The sequence below is a fragment of the Haematobia irritans genome, chromosome 1 (assembly GCF_050003625.1).
Source record: "Haematobia irritans isolate KBUSLIRL chromosome 1, ASM5000362v1, whole genome shotgun sequence".
NCBI lineage: Eukaryota > Metazoa > Arthropoda > Insecta > Diptera > Muscidae > Haematobia > Haematobia irritans.
In genome coordinates this window covers 59,238,152-59,244,237 of record NC_134397.1, presented here as the reverse complement: position 1 = coordinate 59,244,237, position 6,086 = coordinate 59,238,152, and the positions used below count along the sequence as shown (strand labels likewise).

Sequence of the window (6,086 nt, the reverse complement as noted above, 5' to 3'; positions counted from 1 at the left end):
ATGCGAAATGTGCCAATTCCACGTAGCCAATGAATCATAGGTTGGAACTTCTATTGATTCACAAGAATGGAATGATCGTTATAAGAGTATTGTTATCATATTTTAAACTGTTTTGCGCCAATAGTAATAAAAAACAATCATGTTTGCATTGTATACTCGTAAGATACCAATTCCATCCGATATGATAAGAAAACGGCTAATGAATATAAAAATACAATAGTATTTTTAAATTGACCATAAAAACTAATTACGATTAATGGTCACTTTGATTAGCGGTAACAGCAATTATGGCTATGGACCTTTCTACGTCATAGTTTTCAAATTTTAATAAAATATGGTTTTGTGTATTCATATTCGCTCTAAGAAGTGGCACTTAAAGTTTGAAAGAAATAAAAATATTTAAGTGAATTTGAAAATTGGTCATAGACCATAAAGTAATAGTAAGTGTTCATATAACATCCACAATAAATCACAACGAGGCTCTATGTATAAACTTTAATATCTACGTTCAATGGTTTAGATTACGCAAACTAATATTTTTTTTCACGAGTGTATGAAATGAAACCATAACAAGTGATGGATTTCTTGGCTTGCTTTTTGCCGTATAGCATGAATAAATTATAATAAAAAGAATACATAAATATGTTTTATATTTTTTATGTGTATTAAAATGAGTGATAAATGCAAGTGTACTATATAATAAAAATGGATGGTACCATGAATAATTACAAATATTTACTTTGTATATCCACTATATAGTTTTGAATAAACCACATCATCTTTCGGGTAGCAAATCATACATCTTGATTTTGTTTCAATGTCCAAAATACACGCACATTTTTGGTTAACAATTTTCAATAGACCCTGCAAAAATACACGCAGTGCAACAGGCTAGACTACCCCCGCCACTATGAATTGCGTGCCCTGAAAAATAACAACGCAATTTGAATGCGTGAAAATGAATTAAAGTTATGGGCAAATGTAAAAGCGTTTTCTTGTTTGTTGTTGTTGTTGTTGTTGTTGTTGTTGTTGTTTATTTTTATGCAGACATGGTTTTCGTTTTATATTCAAATATAATTAGCAATAAGCAATATGATGTGTAAAATAGAGATGACCGCACTTGATAAATTATAAAATAAGAATTTTTAATAAATTTTCGTTTCTGAATCAATAGTTCGTCCAGTAAAGAGAACTGAATGTGAAAATATGAAATGTAATCGTCTTTTACACATTTTAGACTAAATTTGTAAAGGGTGATTTTTTGAGAGCTATAGGAAAAAACAACCACTTTAAAATAAAAACAGTTTTTAGCGACCTATCTGGCTTTAAGTCTAGGATCAATAAAATTAAAATAAGGATAAATATCTCATTTGTGGACAGTGTTGCCAGTATTGGGCATTTTCCCCCAAGTTGGGAATATTTTTTCGTGAATAGGGACGTAATTTCTGAGTTGGGGACTTGGGAATTTGTTGGGAAATTTCCATAAATTTGGGGATTTTTGTGGGGATTTTTTCGAGAAATCGATTTAATCTTTTTTAACAAAATTTTATTTCTATAGAAAATTTTCTCAAAATTTTATTTCTATTTAGAAAATTTTCTCAAAATTTTATTCCCATCTAGAAAATTTTGTCAAAATTTTATTTCTATAGAAAATTTTATCAAAATTTTATTTCTATACAAAATTTTGTCAAAATTTTATTTCTACAGAAAGTTTTCTCAAAATTTTATTTCTATAGAAAATTTTGTTAAAATTTTATTTCTATACACTGAAAAAAATATTGTCATGAGGTCAAAGATTTCATGTTTTTAAAATACGAATGCAAATTTCGCTTAGCATAGAAGACGCATTTCTCTAGTATAAAGTTTTTTCCTTGTCCAAAAGTCGATAAACTTTTCAATGAAGTTATATTATCCTTATAATTAAGCGATTTCACTTAAAAATGGGTATCATAACATGAAAGAAAAAATGTTTGGCCTAAGGTCAACTTGACTTTAATCATTCAGAAAAATTCTTTAAATTTAATGACATTGTCTTTAAATTTGTTGTCTCTTTGCAAAAAATCGTTCAAATATAGGACATGTTTTTCAAAACTTTATTTTAAAGAAGTTTTTTACTTCAAACATAGCATAATTTCTACTGGAAGTCGATTCTTAATTTGGAAAATAAAGTTGTCGTTAACTCGTTTTTAAAGGACTTTGACGGCATATGAAGGAAAAAAGCTGAAAAAGCGAAAAATTAAAATTTACTTCCTAGAAGCAAGTACACAAAACAGAAATTTAAAAGAGAATTGTGTCTTAAAAGTATCCTTACTTGTATTCTCCGCTTCTTTGGCTCGGAATCAATACCAAATTTTTTAAAGTAAAGACAAAATCTTTGGAACCGGACATGCTTTTTTTTTCAGTGTAGAAAACTTTGTCAAAATTTTATTTCTATAAAAAATTTTGTCAAAATTTAATTTCTATAGAAAATTTTGTTAAAATTTTATTTTTATAGAAAAATTTTGTTAAAACTTTATTTCTCTAGAAAATTTTGTCAAAAATTTATTTCCATAGAAAAATTTGTTAAAATTTTATTTCTATTTAGAAAATTTTTCTCAAAATTTTATTTCTATAGAAAATTTTGTTAAAATTTTATTTCTATTGACAATTTTGTTAAAATTTTATTTCTATAGAAAATTTTATCAAAATTTTATTTCTATAGAAAATTTTGTTAAAATTTTATTTCTATATAAAATTTTATCAAAATTTTATTTCTATTTAGAAAATTTTCTCAAAATTTTGTCAGAAGTTTATTTCTATGGAAAATTTATGAAATACCTCTTTGCAAAATCTACCAAACAATAAAAAATCTACCATTTCTGTAAGAATTCTACCAACTTTGGCAACGTGTTACCACCCAATTTTACTACTTGAATATTTAGAAGTAAATTTTCGTTCATAAATACAAGGTGACCGAACTCCCATTTTCATATCTCCAGCATTTGGAAGACGATCATCAGTCTCTTGGTCTTCTGGTTCGAATTCTTGATTTTATTGCAGCTTGCTAGATATGACAAAATTTTAATTTTTAAATTATTACAGATTTTCTACAGCAGAGCTTTTTGCTTTATTTGTTTTTTCAAAAAAAAGTTTCAAAAGTGTATTGGGGATTTTTGTGAGGAATTTAAGTTTTAATTGGGTATTTTTGGGGACGAAAAGATCATAATTTGGGGACAAGAGCCAGAAAAATACTGGCAACACTGTTTGTGAAATTTGCATTCTATTAATAAAGCTACTCAGATACAAACAAATTCTAGTTTAAAAATCCAAATTATAAAGGATAGTTCAAAGTAAAGCACATTTTCTTAATTCCAAAAAAAAACTTTAAACCACAGTCTTCAAAATAAGTCTTAGCCTATACTCGAAGCGTTTCTATTTTAAATCTAAAGATTCAATATTTCAGTTAATTTAAGGACGATATTTTTAAATCAAAATTTTTTTTCTTTTCTTTAAGGAATATTTTCCTTAGTTCAAAGATGTACAACTTTAACGGATGGACACAAATTTCCAAAGTTTATGCTCTAAATTAAAAAAATGAAACAAAGATTATAAACTTTCTTTTAAATAAAATTTCATTATTTTAAAGAAATTTCTCCTTAATATTGTGTAAATTACGCATCCCAAAATATAGGTTGCGTAATCTTTAATACCGCGTAAATATTTTTTCTGTGTATATATGTGTTGAAAAATTTTTCTATAGAAATAAAATTTTAACAAAATTTTCTATAGAAATAAAATTTTGACAAAAATTTCTATAGGAATAGAATTTTGACGAAATTTTCTATAAAAATAAAATTTTGATAAAATTTTCTATAGAAATAAAATTTTAACAAAATTTTCTATAAAAAAAAATTTTTTGAAAAAATTTTCTATAAGAAAAAATTTTGAAAAAATTTGCTATAGAAATAAAATTTTGAGAAATTTTTCAATAGAAATAAAATTTTCTTTAGAAATAAAATTCTATAAAAATAACATTTTCGATAGAAATAAAATTTTGGCAAAACTTTGGACAGAAAATAAAATTGACAAATTTATTCTATAAAAAAAAATTTTGACAAAATTTTCTATAGAAAAAAATGTTGACAAAATTTTCTATAGAAGTAAAATTTTCTATAGAAATAAAATTTTAACAAAATTTTCTATAGAAATAAAATTTTGACAAAATTTCTTATAGAAATAAAATTTTGGCAATATTTCCTATAGAAATAAAATTTTGACAAAATTTCCTATAGAAGCAAAATTTTGACATAATCTCCTATATAAATAAAATTTTGACAAACTTTCCTATAGAAATATAATTTTGACAAAATTTTCTATAGAAGGGCGGGCTATTTTCTTTTAGCACTGGATATCCTAAGCCGTGAAGGTCTAAAAGAAACCAGAATACTCGTTTATCCAGGACATCTCCAAAAATATCTTACATTTTTAATGTATGATTATTGCGATTATATATGACACTTTACCACTTTGAATTTCATGTTTTTGATAAATTAGCTATTGTGAATCGAAAAAGCATCACTTTACCAAAATACAATCTGGCAACACCGACGCGACTTGCACTGATGAGATGTTCTGGATAGAACGCGAGTGCAACGATGTTCTGGATAGCCCATACAAATGTTACATTCAGTGCTAACAGAAAACAGCCCTAGAAATAAAATTTTGACAAAATTTTCTATAGAAATAAAATTTTGACAAAATTTTCTATATAAATAGAATTATGACAAAATTTTCTATAGAAATAGAATTTTGACAAAATTTTCTATAGAAATACATTTTTGATAAAAATTTTCTATAGAAATAAAATTTGGCAAAATTTTCTATAGAAATAAAATTTTGACAACATTTTCTATAGAAATAAGATTTTGACAAAATTTTCTATAGATATAAAATTTTGACAAAATTTTCTATAGAAATAAAAATTTTACAAAATTTTCTATAGAAATAAAATGTTGAAAAAAAATTCTATAGAAATAAAATGTTGACAAAATTTTCTATAGAAATAAAATTTTGACAAAATTTTCTATAAAAATAAAATTTTCAATAGAAATAGAAATTTTTGACAAAAATTTTCTACAGAAATAAAATTTTGACAAAATTTTCTATAGAAATAAAATTTTGACAACATTTTTTATAGAAATAAAATTTTGACAACATTTTCTATAGATATACAATTTTGACAAAATTTTCTATAGAAATAAAAATTTGACAAAATTTTCTATAGAAATAAAATTTTGACAAAATTTTCTATAGAAATAAAATTTTGACAAAATTTTCTATAGAAATAAAATTTTGACAAAATTTTCTATAGAAATAAAATTTTGACAAAATTTTCTATAGAAATAAAATTTTGACAAAATTTCCTATAGAAATAAAATTTTGACAAAATACGTTATATTCGAATGCATTGAAGAATATGCATTTATATTTTTGAACTCCCTCAATAATTTCTCGTCGACGCATTGAAAAGTTCGTCAACTCCATGCGGTCGTATACGTCCGTTACGTTGTCGTGTAACTCAAACAATAGTATTTCGTATATATTAACTTTGTTGACAATATCATGTAACGTGCGCACGCATGACCGTATGGTGTGTAAGTAAACCTTTATGCTGTTTGACACCAATATTTCGATCATATGATGGAGTTTATACAAAGAACATTTATAATCGTAGTTTCATATTGAAGACATTCATCCTTCATCTAAGATATTTTTTTAGTTCAACAAAAAGTCTCTAATAATTTACTCATGGTCATCCCTATTTCAAGTCTTCATTGCACTCGCAAATGTATTCATTTTGTGGGTCAAAATTTGAATGCAAATTAAAAGAAAAAATTGAAGTTAAAGTGAAAGTTATTCCTAGCCTTGATGAACCAAAAAGGGAGAATATTCAATAGCTTGAATTTGCCCGAACAATAATAGCATTGTCATAAAAACTATATTTTATTGGACTCATTCATACACATTCGACTCTTGTTAAATGTATAGAGTTTACAAGACTTTAAATTCAATGTTTTTTTCGTTTATCTAAATACGTGGATGGCCTA

The 6,086-nt window shown here is 25.0% G+C and overlaps 1 protein-coding gene across 1 annotated transcript in view; it reads left to right on the top strand.

Annotated features, from left to right (window-relative positions):
* Tnks (tankyrase) overlaps positions 1–6,086 on the top strand; it is a 61,933-nt gene that overhangs the window by 17,429 nt on the left and 38,418 nt on the right. The gene's annotated exons all lie outside the window — the stretch shown is intronic.